Here is a 17,711-nt window from a genome sequence, read left to right on the forward strand (position 1 = left end):
TGAGGCTGAGATCCACTTTCTGGATGGCTCACTCATGTGGCTGGCAAGGTGGTGATGGCTTTTGGTAGTGAACTCAATCAAAACTGGAGTACTCATTTCTTGCTGGCTGCTTATTTGGGTTTCCTTACAGCATGGCTACCACCTCAGAGCAGTCAGACTACTTACATAGTAACTTATTGCCACTCGTGAGTGTCACAGAAGTACCAGGCAGAGACTGTGTGGCTTTGTAAATCTAGCTTCAGGAGTCAAATAACGTTACTTCTGCCATAGTTGCAAGTGCATCCACATTCAGGGGGAAAGAACATAGGCCCTCATCCCTCTATGGTGGAAATGTCAAAGTTACATGATGAGAGGGACATGTGGGTATGACTCTGTTGAGAAACACAATCTGCCAAAAATGCCACTTCGGTTTTGCCCACCAGAGCGTCCAGAACAGTGGTGACACAACACGGGTACTTAATCAATATAGCTCTGAATGAATTATAGCACTGAATACATTGAGTGAATGAAAATAAATGAATAGACTACTATTGCTACCCCAGTTCCTGACCCTTTCTGAATGACACGGATATTAGTATCAAACTTGGCTCCTGGCTTGAAATTTTGCTCTTTAATCTGGGCACTTACTTATGTATGTCTGTAGTTGATGTTGGAGTCTTAAACTCCTTTGGGGAATAAGGAAATGATTACAAAGACAGAGCGGTAGTGCCTTTGAAGAAAAGTAATTTGAATAAGTGAGGTAGAATTTGGTTGTAAAGATTTATCAAGTCGTCAAAGAGAGGAAAATAGTTCTGAAGGAGGAAAATAATTGATGATGAACCAGCGTGGTTGCGATGAAGGAAACAATATGATGACAAGAGATCGGGCAGCTTCTAGGGGAAGAGCAGCCAAAAGAATCATCAGCAAAACTCTGTTTAATTAATGAACGGCAGCAGAAGAAGGTGCTCTAAAAAGATTAGAGATGGCACTTGAGGCTGTGCCTCCTGGGAAATATTGGATGACTGAAGTACTTCTGTGTGTGATGTGATTAAAATAATCAACTAGAATGTTGAACATTGAATCATGAATTTAAAAGATTTTGTCTGCCTGTGTAAAGCAAACATAAGACAGTCATTTTTGATTAATCTTGGCGAATAGGGAAGACCACCAATATAATGGTTGTTTCCAGAAGCCATAGTGGAAATGTCTTATTCTTTGTCCATAGCAACCTGATATATTATTGTCCATCAAGATTTTAACTCTGTGCCCTTATTATAAAGTATATTTGGAGCTGACAGTTGCAACTTGAGCTGCGTAACTTAGGATAAAAGGTACAGATTGTAAATTTCTCCTCTGTATCATCCATGATTATTTTTATTTTTTTAATGAAAACGAAAGAGTGTGTAATCTTGTTAGTAAGTGCAACTCCTCAAACTTCAGAACAGAAAAAAAAGTAGAATTTTGTTGATTATGTCACTCTTGATCATTTTGCCATTGTCAAGTGTTTCTTGAATTCTTCCAGAATGTTGACATTTACCCAACTTTGACTGAAGTTAAGGGAAAACTGTATTCCCTTTTTATTTGCTTTTTATCATCCTTTTCTAAAATTTTGTTATAGGAAAAGAGGCACACAGGGATTTAGCTATAAGGCTTCTGAGTGTTATGAATTAACAAGAGAGCAGTATTATTCCCATATCTCTGATTCCTACTGTCGTGGTGGGAATGACCAATAATTACGTTTTTTTTCTTATTTCACTGTACTACAATAAATGCATGTTGCAGCTGAACGGGTTTGACAGAAAACATACTTCAACTATGTGACTACATTTACAGTTATTTACATATTAATGGTATAGGATTTGGACATCATAATGTCATCACTGGCTTTCAAAAACACTTAGAATATTCTTTTAATTAAGTTTAGATTTGCTATGAGAGTTTGAAAATATAATTTGTGCCGAATTCTAAAGCTGAGTAGTCAAGGACATTATTTAAAAGTTCTCATAAACTTTAAATTATGCTTCAGTTGATGTTTCTTGCTAAGCAGAACATTAATTTGGTTTTGCTGTATATAAATATATCAAAATTAAGAAGTAAATATTTTCATCGGCTCTTTAGACACTCGGATTAAGGTATCTGAAGCAGGCTGGTCAGGAACCTTTGACCTAGTAGTGGAGTTTACAGATATGGCAAACCCCTACGGCAGATTAAAACATTGCATACAAAGACACCAGCTATGTCTTCAAAACACACCAAACGTCACTGCATAGTTTGTTAAGGTGATCATATAAGAGGGCGAAAAAATTCAGGTGGGGCTTTGGCTACAGAGTGAGACACTGCCGCCCCAAGCTACAGTACTTCCACTTCTTTGTTCTCACTAGCTCCTCACTTCCCACCAGCACCTTTCAGTAGAGTCCTAATCGCCACCTATAATTAGATTTTTATTTGTGCCTTAACATGCTTAACGTCCGCCTCCCTCAGACAGGGGATACCCTTGATGGAAAGACTATGGGTAATTTGTGTTTCCCTCTGAATTCCTGATACTTAGTATAGGACATCACATATAGTAGGCACTTCAGTTAATTTTTATTAAATGTTAAAAGATGCCATTTTGGGAAAGAGATTTCTCATTTAACCTTAATCAGAGCAGCACCAGGATTGGTCCCAGGCATAGACTTTAGAGCCTCAGTTTACATTCATATATATGTGAAATCATCAGCACTGCCTTCTCTCAGGCAACAGAGTCACATGCGTTTAATTCAGGATCTGTTTTCTTTTTTTTTTTTTTTTAACATCTTTATTGGAGCATAATTGCTTTACAATGGTGTGTTAGTTTCCGCTTTACAACAAAATGAATCAGTTATATATATACATATGTTCCCATATCTCTTCCCTCTTGCGTCTCCCTCCCTCCCACCCTCCCTGTCCCACCACTCCAGGCGGTCACAAAGCACCGAGCTGATCTCCCTGTGCTATGCGGCTGCTTCCCACTAGCTATCTACCTTACGTTTGGTAGTGTATATATGTCCATGCCCCTCTCTCAGTTTGTCACAGCTTACCCTTCCCCCTCCCCATATCCTCAAGTCCATTCTCTAGTAGGTCTGTGTCTTTATTCCTGTCTTACCCCTAGGTTCTTCATGACATTTTTTTTTTCTTAAATTCCATATATATGTGTTAGCATACAGTATTTGTCTCTCTCTTTCTGACTGACTTCACTCTGTATGACAGACCCTAGGTCTATCCACCTCATTACAAATAGCTCAATTTTGTTTCTTTTTATGGCTGAGTAATATTCCATTGTATATATGTGCCACATCTTCTTTATCCATTCATCCGATGATGGACACTTAGGTTGTTTCCATCTCCGGGCTATTGTAAATAGAGCTGCAATGAACATTTTGGTATGTGACTCTTTTTGAATTATGGTTTTCTCAGGGTATATGCCCAGTAGTGGGATTGCTGGGTCATATGGTAGTTCTATTTGTAGTTTTTTAAGGAACCTCCATACTGTTCTCCACAGTGGCTGTATCAATTTACATTCCCACTAACAGTGCAAGAGGGTTCCCTTTTCTCCACACCCTCTCCAGCATTTATCGTTTCTAGATTTTTTGATGATGGCCATTCTGACCGGTGTGAGATGATATCTCATTGTAGTTTTGATTTGCATTTCTCTAATGATTAGTGATGTTGAGCATTCTTTCATGTGTTTGTTGGCAGTCTGTATATCTTCTTTGGAGAAATGTCTATTTAGGTCTTCTGCCCATTTTTGGATTGGGTTGTTTGTTTTTTTGTTATTGAGCTGCATGAGCTGCTTATAAATTTTGGAGATGAATTCTTTGTCAGTTGCTTCATTTGCAAATGTTTTCTCCCATTCTGAGGGTTGTCTTTTGGTCTTGTTTATGGTTTCCTTTGCTGTGCAAAAGCTTTTAAGTTTCATTAGGTCCCATTTGGTTGTTTTTATTTCCATTTCTCTAGGAGGTGGGTCAAAAAGGATCTTGCTGTGATTTATGTCATGGAGTGTTCTGCCTATATTTTCCTCTAAGAGTTTTATAGTGTCTGGCCTTACATTTAGGTCTTTAATCCATTTTGAGTTTATTTTTGTGTATGGTGTTAAGGAGTGCTCTAATTTCATTCTTTTACGTGTAGCTGTTCAGTTTTCCCAGCAGCACTTATTGAAGAGGCTGTCTTTTCTCCATTGTATATTCTCACCTCCTTTATCAAAGATAAGGTGACCATATGTGGGTGGGTTTATCTCTGGGCTTTCTGTCCTGTTCCATTGATCTATATTCCTGTTTTTGTGCCAGTACCATACTGTCTTGATTACTGTAGCTTTGTAGTATAGTCTGAAGGAAAAGATTTTTGTTGTTTTTCTCTTAGTGATTATGAGCCCTCTTAACTCAAATACACTTGAATTTATACTTTTTGATCGAAATTATCATTACTTTTGGATCACCCCAGGTAGAAGTTCCAATGATATTGTCCAAGTTAATTTATCTTATAGAAAATTTAGGATGGCTGCCCATTTCTGGTGTAGTGAATTTTCCAGTTCCTAACAGAATATCACCCACAGAGACTTGGCTGCTCCTTTCAACAAATGAAAGGGAACACACTAATTTCTTAGCTCATCCCAGGATACAAGACAGCACCATGAATCAAAGATCAGAGTTTTGCTTGATTCAGCCACCAAATGCCACTTTCTTCTCAGTGTCATCTAGTGATGACACTTGGATCTCTGCTCATCCTGACTCTAGCCAAGAGATAATTGCTTGGACTGAAGCCTAGGCATGCAGTACACATTGGCTTCCTGTTGGGAACCACACTCAGAGAGAGAGTGTGTCAACCTTCGGTTCTTACGTAGCTTTTTCAAAGAATTCTTGACATCGATGATTCCTCCTTGCAATTTTTGGAATACTAAGACTATATAACAATTTATTAGGAGCCTCTTTAGCGACACCTAAAGACTGTGGGAAAGATGAAAAGAATGCACACAAAGGACAGGTGGACTTGCTGGGGCTCAGCGTGCTGTTTGCTCTGTTTGTATGTCATTTACTGCTGCTGGCAATTTTAAGAATATATTCTTCATTGGATATCTGAAATAAAATACGTTTGTCTCAACTTACCCTAATTCAGGCTTTGAAAAAGTTTATCTTACTTTGGAAAAATAGTTTAAGCAAAGCACTTGAGGGAAAACGGGTTAGAGAAAATGTCTCCAAAAACTCAATGTCTTCATTAGTAGAAGTTACAGCTACCCCACTCATCTTTTAGATACTGAAATCTGACCTAACAAAATGAAAAATAAATAATCTAATTAAATATCAGGGAACTCCAGTGGTTATTAAGTATAAATACAATTAATGAATACAAAAGGACTTTCATAGTACATTATATTTTACAATTATTTATAATAGAAATAAAATAAAGATAATAAAAACCTTGGAAACTTTATTAATTGTAAGAGTTTATAGTGCTTGCAGTTACTGTGTTTTGTTTTGTTTTATTTTCCTCAGAAAACAGGTTGAAACCTCTAATTTATTTTATGAACTGCCAAATTTTGCAAAAGAGTCTAGGAACTCATCATGATTTGCCCCCTTCCAGAAATTCGTGTATTCCTCAGAAATCAATTCTACTTAAAACTTTCTGATTAATTCAATCATTTCTGAGTGTTCTGGGAAATAATTTATTTAATAATCTCTGCTTTGGAAAAGATACTTGGAAAAATGAAAAAAGAAAGAATCATTAATAGAGTATGAAATAGGTTTGTTAGTTGACTCCAAGGAGGGTGGGGATTAGACTGTGGATGCAGAGTTTATAAGAGAAGAGGAAGAAATATGGAAGCAGTCATTATAAATACAGGAGGAAATCACATCTGTTAGAACTCATGGCCTGTGGCTATTCTGGACCACAGTTAGGAAAATGGTAAAGTAGATCTAGGTGGTAGACCAGGCGTATGACCCAAAGTAAATCCGTTGAACTGTGTGTGCCTAGACTCTTGAGCCTCAAAACATTCTCGTTCCTATTGGAAAAAAAAAAACACTATTATTTTCTGAAACCACACACACACACACACTCTACAGTGCTCGTACACTGGGCATCTTTGCATTATTAGGAATTGATGGTAGGAAGAGCATCATAGCTCGACAGAGTGGAGAAGTGTTTGTGAGAAGTGTTTGTGATAGAAAGGATTTTCGTACTTTAGAAGGCAAGTGTGATCACAGAATTCTTAAATCATGGCAAAGAACTCATTTCTTTTTGCCCTGTCAGACATTTGGTATTTCAAAAATGAACAGCTCTTACATTTTTGCAGTTACAGCAAGGCCTTCTCATGACTGCCATGTCCTGGCTGCTGACCTTTGCTCCAGTGTCATCTGGTGTCACTTTCCACCTTGCTCGTCTCACTGCAGCTACTCTGTTCTTATTTTAGTTCTGTGCTCCGATCTCTTTTCCAACACCTAGCCTCACACTTTCCCCCAGAGGAAGAATCTTTCTCTTTCTTTCTTTCCCTTTCTTTCCTTCCTTTCCTTTCTTTAACCTGAATGCCTTCCTATCAGCCTTTCTGTCTTCCTTTCTCTTTTCTTTTTCTTTATTCTATCTCTCAGCTCCTTTTGTAATTAGTCCCTTCTCATGTTTCTGTCCTGCCTGACATGTTTCTTACTGGGAGATACTTTTCCTGTGCACCTCATCTAAGATGGGTTCCCCCGTCTTACCCTCAGCTGTTAACTGCCTCAATATCCCATTTTCACTTAAGAAGTAAGAATTTTTTATTCTGCACTTCTTTGATATTGATATTTACATCTATCAGAATAATTTAACTCTGGGACATGAATTCCTATGACTGTCTGAAAACATTCTGAGGGTGTATACCAAAGAGTTTCTGTTTTTCAAAACTGTTCATAAATCATTTTCATAAGTAAAACGAAGACTCTTAGAGCTACACATTTTCATTCATTCCAATTTCCATAGAATCAATCGAACAAATATTTTTTTCTCTGCAGAGAGATCAAGATGGTTTTCCTCCCGGATACTTTAGTTTTCTATTCTTAGATTTGTATGTATATATCTTTGAGTGTGTATGTGTGTGTGTATATATATATACATATATATATATGTAAAAACTGTATTTGCTCCCACTCAAATGTGGAAAGAATAAAATATGATGCTTTATTCCTCCATAAGTGTACTTCAGAAAAACTTAAACTTCCTAAGGGAATGTAATTCATTATGAGGTGAATACTCAGTGAAGTCATAGTTCACACTTACTATCAAGGTTATTCATCCCATCTCAAAGGGTGTTCCATCGTTTCCTTCCCAATGCAGGCCCGCTCTAGGTGCACGGGGATACCTACCTGTGCCCAGAGATTTGACAAAGGGGCCTATGGTCTGCATGTTCTTCTCTTCCTGACTTATAATAAATTCTAGATTACCGTAAGTGATCTTTACTAGACTCTGAGTCATGGTTTCACATCTTGCTCTACCTGCTGCTGAAGTAGCTTAAAGCTGGTATAACTCATGGTCTTTTCAGAGTACAGTGGTTCCCTTTCTGCAGTAACTTGGCTCCATCTTGATTTTCTTTGCTTCAGATGCTCTGAGAGCATCTGAAATGCCTGCTTTCCAGGTCCTGGCATAGACTCTTCATGTCAAGGCATCCATCCCATGGCTACCTATTCCCTTACCATGGTGGTCTCAGCCTCCCCAGGAAGTTTAGCTCTCAATCCTCAGCAATTCCACTGGGGGTGTACCAGGCCTTCTAGATCCCTCTCCAATCCTGTGCAGACCTGACAGTATCTCATGTCTACTCTCTTCTTAAACATATCAAGCCACTCTCTTTCCTTAGCTATAAACAACAGCTAGCAAATCCTTTTCAGAGGGAAGAACTTTCAGGGTACTTAGCAAGTGAAGAGGCATCACCATGCAATTTAAAAAGCAGACCTTCAAAGCAAAATAATTTTCTAGGTACCTCTCTTGCAAGAAGAGGTTTTTTTAAAAGTTATATATAAATGACTGTGAGACCACTAACTAAAATACACATCTAATTAATATATATTTTTTAATCCAACACTGCCTTCTACCTTGTTAGCTACAAGATCCCTTGGAATTTTGAGATTCTGATATTGTTGTTGACATAGGGTATTAGATAAGTTTTTTCTAATAGGAAAAAAAATAAGTCAGCATTGAGACTTGAAGCTGAATCGTGACTGTGTTATTCTGTGCTGAACTTGCTCTATTTTTACCTGAGGTAACAAACTTCATGGCCAAGCCTTCATGGTAGAATGGGCACAAAGAAAGAAATTGGCTTACCAGTAAGAAGAGGTACTAGGAAAGTGTTTTAAATTTTGACATCTGGTATCATATATTATGTTTAGTTTGGACAGAGTAGTCTTTTTTTATTCACTATGACTGGCCTCACCGGTCAATTAATGACAGAAATAATTTAAAGAGAGGAGTCATTTAAAAATGTTTGATATAGATGTACTATTTTAACTGTCATTCACTTTATAATAATTTGAAGCAGGGCTACATTTACTGTTATTTGGTTTTTGTTTTTGTTTTATTTTGTATCTTAACATGAATTTACTTATCTTGTATAAACTGTATTTATAATGCATTGTCTTTTATTTCCATGTTGTTTGTCTTTTTTAAGTGAAATGAGAACGTAAATGTATTTGTAAAATGATCCAAGACTATAATCCTCATAGATTTTATATTCCTCTGCCTAATTTTTTAAATTTATGTTTTTCTATACATAATTCAAGACTTTGTTTGTAACCTGCTTAAGTATTTTGAAACCATTAAGCACAGACTTCAAAGGAACTGCTCTTTCCATGCTCATATTCCATTAGGTTATATAAATAACAAAGAAGTAATAAAAAGGACACCTGGGGGAAACAAATTGAGAAAAAGCACAAATTATTCTTGATAAACATGCAGCTTATGTGGTGGTGGCAGAAATGGGAGAGTATTAGACCATAATTTAGTATCCTGGTGCAGTCCTTGGTTGATGAACATAAGTTTTAAGTCTTGCAAAGAAAATTGGTATTCTTAGTTAACCCAATAGGTTAGTTAAATTGAGACCAGTTAAAAGGGCTTCTCCCATGTTTACACACATTTTATATAATCATATCAATCATGCATGTATTTTGTATTTCTTTTCTTTTGTCTTTTAGCTTGGTTGAATTCAGTAGCCTTCTGGAGCCCCTTCTCCTGGACACCTACTCAACTATGTGTTGGGAAGACCAAGGCGAATAAGGACTGGACTCTGAATGCAGTGAGGGTCTAAAAGGGAGATAACAAACACTCATCCATGCTTTATGTAGTAAATCCCGCCAAGCACAAAATCTAAAAGTACATCGTTTCACATATTAAAAATAGGCCCCTATGTCACTTATTCTTATGCCAGTTTTTCTTCAGTATTTTATGTAAAATTTTACTTGATAATTTAGATCAAGTTTTAAAGATGTAAAAATATCTGGATAAAAGTATGTGCCCTTATCACTAATTGTCAGTCTACATCAGCTACTATTTATTTTAAAGTACTTCATTCCAGTGTGAGGAGGGTTACATTTAAATATTTCTCAGTCTCCTGAGATTTCTGATTCATATATGTAGCTCTGAAATACTGTGAGCAGGGTGCCATTCAATGCTTTTATGGAGTTTGTTTTTTTTTTTTTTTTTTTGCTGCTCGTGAACTGCTATGTGCCAGATGCCCCATTCATAACATCTCTTAACTCTGATAATGAGTAGATGTCATTATTTTGCCTTCCAGCACTTCTGATCAATATCAGGCTAATATTATTTTCTCTCTGATTTTCCTTTATATTTTCAAAATTTATAGCAAACACAAAATGAAGTAATTATTTAATGTTTAACACAGTACAGTTTTTTTTTGACTGCCCTCTAAGCCCTTGCAACTAGGATCGACTTTATTACAAGTTTAAAAAATTATGAAAATATTTTAGCATAAATATTTATTTAGTGGTACCCTTAACGGTGAATTTATGAGTTTTTTAGGCCACTTTTCAAACTCATTTTAGTTTCAATTAAGATTTGGTGGAATATTTTTTAAACTCATATAAGAAAATATAAGACCTAAAAAGGAAATGTAAGTCACATTCTTTAGAATTATCTTTCTGTTTATACCCAGTATTTCTTAGTTATCGGAATAAAATTGTGAGCCCAGTGCCTGACACATATTTGGCACTCAGAAAAGTGTATTAAATGAATGCATTCAAACTGAAATAACGTAACTGCTTAGTTAAGGCTTCTCTTGTTTTAGGTGTTTTTTTACAAGATTCTTTTCATTTTAAAAGAGATAATAGAGACTTTAGAAACTGAAAGGTAATGTTAATAGGAATCATAGCAATTATCTCGTCTATCTTCTCCAATTTTCAGATGGAGCTGACAAAGAAATTAAGTGATTTAACCAATGGCAAGTTAAATAGACTTCAAACTTTCAGATGTATTATTAAGCCATGTAGTTAATTTGGTTCAAAGTTTTGATTTAACCAACATGTATTAAGTATGTGTAATGATGAAGGCACTCTAATGAGCGCCAAGCTTAAAAAAAAAAAGAAACACGAAATTCCTACCCAAAGTTTGTAAACTACGGACTAGTATTTGGGAACCACTGAAATTTGATTCTTAGGCTCAGGACTGGAGTCTGGGCGGGCGATACTGATTTGAGAGTCATTAGTATACACTTGTAATTGAACGGATGCAGTGAATGAGATCACACAAGAAGAGGAAATAAAACGAAAGAAAGAGTAGAACTAGTGGATTCCTGGTGAAGACGTATTTATAAGATGATACAAAGAGAATCAAGGGGGAAAAGAGACATATAAAAGGAGTGAGAATCAGATGATAAATAGTTCCTTGAAAATCAAGGGACAAAGAGAACCAGGTAGTAAATGATGGGAGGTTTCTTGTACCTTGCAGAAAACTCAATTATGATGAAGACTTAAAAGACACTATTAAAATCAGACATTCAGCATCACTGGGGATTCTTGCAAAAGTGCTTTGCTACAAAGGGAGTAACATATGAGCCACAATGAAGATTGCAAATTCTTGGAAAGAAGGAAAGAGGAGGAAAGAAATAATACAAATAAAAGACCAGCATTTTCCAGAATGAGTTCTGCTATCTTCACAGGTTTTAGTAGCTATTACTTGAAAAATATAAAGGAGAGCGTTGGGGTAGAGAGTTCACTTGTGAGATATCTTGAGGAAACAATTTAAAAAGTTAATTTTGCTGCAGAACTTCAGAAAATTTATTTGGCAAATGGGAATGGAGAATATCCAAAAGAGGGTATATTTGGTCATCTATTTTCTTTAAAAAAAAACAAAAACAGTTTTTGGGATTACTATTCTATATTAGTCACTTGGGAAATTTTGCTTTGGAATAAAAAGAAAAAGCCAAGATATTTAACACTAATAGAAAAAGAAAGAAGAGAAAGAAACAACAGGAATTCAAAAAAAATTCTCCAGCTTTATTAAGATATAATTGACATATAACATTGTGTAAGTTTAAGGTATACAATGTGTTGATATGATACATTTATATATTGCAAAATGATCACTACCATAGTACTAGCTGACACCTCCATCATGTCACGTAACTACCATTTCTTTTTTGTGGTGAGAACATTTAAGGTCTACTCTTAGCAACTTTCAAGTATATTAAACAGTTTTATTAGCTAAAATCACCGTAATGTAATTAGACCCAGAGAACTTATTCATCTTAAAACTGGAAGTTTGTACTCTTTGGCTGACATCTCCTGATTACCCCCAACCCCCTGCCTCTAGTAACCACCATTCTAGTCTCTGTTTCTATGAATTTGACTTCTTAAAAATTCCACATATAAGTGATATCCTACAGTATTTGTCTTTCTCCAACTTACTTCAGTTAGCATCGCGCCCTCAAAGTCCACCCATGTGATAGGTTGAAAGAAACCTTGTTTGTGTTGAGGTGTGAATCCCTTCTACTCCAGGATAAGTTTGATTAGATTTGAAAGCCCAAATATTGGAATTTCAATATGTTTAAAGGTTCAGTGCAAATAAAGACCTTCTGAAGTCAAGTGTACACTCAGATAGTGACAGAGCCATGCAACAGAATTTCTATTCATTTGTGTTTTCTTCACAAAGACATCCAGGAAAGATGCATCAAAGGGGAAACCTAGCAGAAAATCTTAAACCAAAATAATTGGTAAGGTTGATTAAGAGAGGAGAAAGCATGAAGCAAAGAAACTTAGTAAGTACTTTTTTCCAGCTTTATTTCAATATAAATGATATATAACATTGGGTATATTTAAGGTGTACAACATGTTGACTTGATACACGTATATATTGCAAAGTAATTACTACCATAACATTAGCTAATACCTGAATCATAATTTCCATTTATATTTTGTGGTGAGAATATTTAAGATATACTCTCTTAGCAACTTTCAAGTGTATAATACAGTATTATTAACGTAAATTACTATACTGTACATTAGATTCCCCAGAACTTATTTATCTTATAACTAGAAGTTTATAACCTTTGACCAACATATCACTTCTCTGCCACCTCCCAGCTCCTGGTAACCACCCTTTTTTTCTCTGTTTCTACAAGTTTTATGAATTTTGGGTTTTGTTTGTTTGGTTTTTTTAGATTCCATATGTAAATGAGATCATACAATATTTGTCTTTCAGTGTCAGGCTTATTTCATTTAGCATAGAGCCCTCAAGCTCTATCCATGTTGTCACAAATGGCAAGGTGTCTTTCTCATGGCTGAATAATATGTACATATGTATATACACCCCCCACCTCATCTTTATTCATTCATCTGCTGAGGAACACTTAGGTTGTTTCCATATCTTGGTTATTGTGAATAATGCTGCAATGAACATGAGAGTGCAGATATCTCTCCCAAGATCCTGTTCTCATTTCCTTTGTATATATACCCAGAAATGGGATTGCTGGATCATGTAGTAGTTTTATTTTTAATGTTTTGAGGAACCCTCTTAGTTTTCCATAGTGGCTGCACCAAGTTACACCCTCACCAATGGTGCAGGAGAGTTCCTTTTCTCTACATCTTCGCCAACACTTGTTGTTTCTCGTCTTTCTGATAATAGTCATTTTGACAGGTATGAGATGGTATCTCATTGTGGTTTTGCATTTTTCCGGTGATTACTGATGTTGAGGACTTTTTCATGTACCTGTTTGACTGTCTTCTTTGAAAAAAATAAAGAAGATTGAAATCATATCAAAAGCCTTTTCGTACCACAGTTGCATAAAACTAAAAGTTTTCCTAGTTTCCTAGTTTCTCCTAGTTTACCAGGAGAAAACTGAAAAATTAACCAATATGTGGAGATTAAACAGCATGCTACTGAACAACCAGTGGGTCAAGGAAGAAATCAAAAGAGAAATCAAAACCATTTCTTGAGACAAATAAAAATGAAAATACAATATACCAAAACTTATGGAATGCATCTAAAGCAGTTCTAAGAGGGAAGTTTTTAGTGATAAATACCTACATGAAGAAAAAAGAAAGATCTCAAATAAACAACCTAATTTTACAACTCAAAGAACTAGAAAAAGAAGAACAAGCTATGACCAAAGTTAGTGGGAGGAAAGAAATAAAGATCAGTGCAGAAATGAATGAATGAGAGACTAAAAAGAAAATAGAAAAGATCCCTGAAACTTGAGTTTTTTTGAAAAGGTAAACAAAACACACAGACCTTTAGCTAGACTTATCAAGGAAATAAAAGAGGATTCAAATAAACAAAATTATAAATGAAGAGGGTACATTACACCTAGATACCACACAAATGGAAAGGAATATGGGAAACTACTATGAACAATTACGCACCAACAAATGGACAAACTAGAAGAGATGAACACATTCTTAGTAAGTACTTCTACTGGTCTTACATTCCTGCTCATTTTCTGGCATTCCAAAATCTTATTTGAAATTTTGGACATAAACATTCTTAGAAGAATCCACTGGTTAACAAAGAACATTTTGTTTCATACTTAAAATTTTCTTTTCAATTCATAACTGGTTTTCTGTATGTGAGACATATTGTTTTCTTATACCAAGTGAATGCTGTCGGGAGTGATCTTCCATCACTTGTTCCTGTTTCTGGAACACGGCTTGCTCTGTGGCTTGGCATTTTGGAGCTGTCCCTTTTAGACAAGTCTTGAATAAACCATCTTCTCACATAATTTGGCAGAAGCAAAATGGCATCCTCATGTAAAATGTCACCTGCTCTAGACTGGCATTATTCTTGAGATTATAAGTATTCGAATAATGCTCTAAGATTCCTCTCTGTTTATCTCAGAAATATTACTCCCTGATGGTTTCTAAGAGGATAGATTTGGTTATTTTATTAGGTCAAACTTTAATCCTTGATAGAGAGCAAAATATTTTAAAAATGGAGCCTAGGACAGATAAAGTTTGATTTAGTAATTAAACATTAGAGCTGGAAAGGAAAATAGAGTTCATTGAATTCAGTGATTAGTGAGATGACTCTAGAAGAATTTCTGTTTCAGTACCATTGTGGAGAAAGAAGGTAAGCTAAATTAGGGTTTTTGGTTCCTTGGTTTTCTCCCCTCATAGCATTTCTTTGGGTTTCTTTTTACATTGTGTTTTTCTTTAGTAGATTAACATTTTATTTTAAAACAATAATTTAATATAAATATTTCATATTGAAAAGTTGGAAAATTAGTTTTTAAGGGATTAAATGATTTTCCCAAGTCATAACTCTACTAAAAGATACAATGGGAACTAGGAACATGGTTTCTTGTGTTTTAGTGCTTTTTGATTTTTATTTCATGTTTTTGTTCTATTAAAGATCTAAGAACCCAATTGGAATTCCATAATAGGACATGATGGCTTAAAAAAAAAATAGAAAGAATGAAAGAAAAGAGTTATAAAGTGAATTAAAATCATCAATAATTATTCTTGCCTACTACATTTTTCCTTCAAATAATTATTTCTTCACCTGTTTATATTCTTCATACTGTATGTGATAAAGAATTTAAATAATAAAATAAAAATTTCCCCAAAATGTATTCATCTCGATCAGGGTTTCTCAACCTCAGCACTAAAACTTTGGAGTGACACATTTTTTTGTTGTTTGCTGTCCTATGCATTGTATAATGTTTAGCAGCATCCTTGGCCTCAACCCACCAGATACATGGAGATATGACAGTCTTTTACTCAGTCATGATAATCAGAAATGTCTCAGAGAATGCCAGATATCCACCAGAGACAATACTACCCCCGGTTGAGAACGATTGATCTAAATAATGTACAGTCTAGATCCAAACTGAGACACCAAACTGAAGATAATCTTACCATATGTTAGCTATTGTGAGTAGACACTTGTTCCAAGATTTTAAGCAGTCCATTGTGATATTTTAGAAATTCTAAGGAAAACAGTCGTGGCTGTAAGAAGTGAGGCAGGTGTGGGAGTCAAGCCTTAATGCAAGCAGGTGAAGTGGGCTGCATGAGTGTTGACTATGTGCTTGGTGCGTGTGGAGAGTCCACAAAAATATTTAATATTCTAATTTAATTGAACTCAGTTCTTGTTAACTTTTTGTATTATGTGACCCTACATGTAATAGGCCAAAAGAGTTAAATATTTGTCTTTGATGGCTGGACAAGGCAGTCAGACTCTAGAGTAGAGTATGGTGATGGTGATGGGGATTTTAAGCTTGCCACTTTGATGTCCAGATGTGTCTTAGAATGAAAGACGGAAAAAGTCATGAAGAAAGGGCTATCTTGAGGACTAGCTTTCCCTAGTTACAATAAAAGGGAATTATTTTTTGTTTTTTTGTTGTTTTTTTTTACTTTGTATTAGTGAACAGCTATTAATCCCAGTGTGGAATTGTTCCTCTATCACCCACATAGTTCTCTTGAGTCTCTCAGCCACAGTGTCTGATCACTTCCTGGTGTAAAGCATGACTCAGCTTTGCCCAACTAGATTACTTTCATGCTATTTTCTGTACTTGTTCTATGGTCATTGGCATAGAGGTAACTATTACTTTAGCATTTTGACCTGTAATGATTTTATAAAGTAGCTGGGACAGTGATTATCTTACCTGTCAATGCAAAGAGCCTAGCCACAACAGGAGAGAACTAAGCCACCAAGCAAAAAGATACAAAGGCAAACAGACCCTGAATGATAAAGCACCTCAAGACTCTTTAATCACCTGGATCCAGCTGTATCTGAAGCTCAGGTTGCCCCTTGGACATCCAGCTACATGAGTCAACAAAGTAACCTTTTTTTTTTTTTTTTTTTTTTGCTTCATCTAGTTTGTGTTAGGTTTCCATCACTTACAATTGAAAGAGGTCTGCTGAGTATGGAGAATATTCCCATTGAGCAAATGTGAGCAAGGAATTGCAAATGCATAGAAATAAAATGACAGCTATACAGATGAAAGACTAACACGAAACAACAAGAAAAGCCCCTTGAACTTTAATGCAGGAATAATGAACAAATAAAGAGTATGTGTGAGCTATCTCACAAAAACCTGTTCTTCAAGGAGAAGCAAGGCATCAGAGAAAAATGACCTCATAACAGATTGAAATAGAGACGATAATGGAGGAGGAAAATGTCCAGAATCAAACCAGAGAGTGTGTCCTTCTATTCACATACTGTTTGCAAATTCTAATGATGGAGGACCAGTAATTGAGTTCACCTGTGTAAGAACTGTATAATTCATTTATTCAGCCAACATTTACAAATTATCAACCAAGAGGGAAGGCTTCCAAGTTGTTAAACACCAAGTCTCTGAACTTCAGTCTTTATCCAAGATGTAAGTCCAGGGAGGGGAAAAAAAATTCAAGAAACCATGAATAGTATAAAAGCTATTGTAGGCAAGTGCAGAGTGAGACAGACAATTCACTCTATTACTTATGGCTTCTTCAATTGTAAGTGACAGAAAAAGGAATTCAAACTAGCTTAAGTAGGAAAAAAATTTGCATGAGGTTGCATTCAGGTTTGAACTCCTGAGTCCATGCACAGCTGGTCTCCTGGTTTGAACTCCTGAGTGCATGCACAGCTGGACTCAGGAGTTCAAACCATGGCACCTGAATTCTATCTCCTTCTCTACCTCTTAATTTTGTTTGCTTCTGAGTTGTCTTTCCACATTGTTGCAAAGAAGACAATTAGCAGATCTGGGTTAATGTCATTAGAGGTCATGACTCCAAAGGTAAAGTTACCTCTTTTCCTCACATGACATTTATTGACTCTGCTTTAGTCTTAGGCCCATTTCTGGAGCAATCTCTGTATCTAAGAGGATGTGCCTCAGCCTTGTCCATGTACCACTTCTGCAGCTGGGTGCTGGGACCATGATACTGACAGACCCACCAAGATAAGGTGAAGTGAGAGCTACTGAAAGGAAAAGAAGCTATGTAGTCAGTATCATTTATGATGATGAAGGTTATGATGATAACCTTCATCATCATTATTCTAGATGACATTCAGTCTCCTAACACATCCTGGGTGGGACCTAGAAGTTGTCATGTCACATCTGAGCTAACTATTAAAGAGTAAGTATTTGTATGACTACTGTTGGTTAGGGTGAAAAACAAGAGGATACATTAGTGTAGAGGATTCAGTGTAATTATGCAGGCATGCTTTAGCAAAATTCGCTAATGTCCAAATATACACAAATTGTCATCTACCATTTATTGAGTACTGATTATGTGCCAGGCATTTGCTAAGTAAGCTCTTTAATTTGATCATCTCAT

Source organism: Delphinapterus leucas, chromosome 3, assembly GCF_059928025.1.
Source record: "Delphinapterus leucas isolate spDelLeu-1000000601 "Yukka" chromosome 3, BTC_Dleu_Yukka2, whole genome shotgun sequence".
Lineage (NCBI taxonomy): Eukaryota > Metazoa > Chordata > Mammalia > Artiodactyla > Monodontidae > Delphinapterus > Delphinapterus leucas.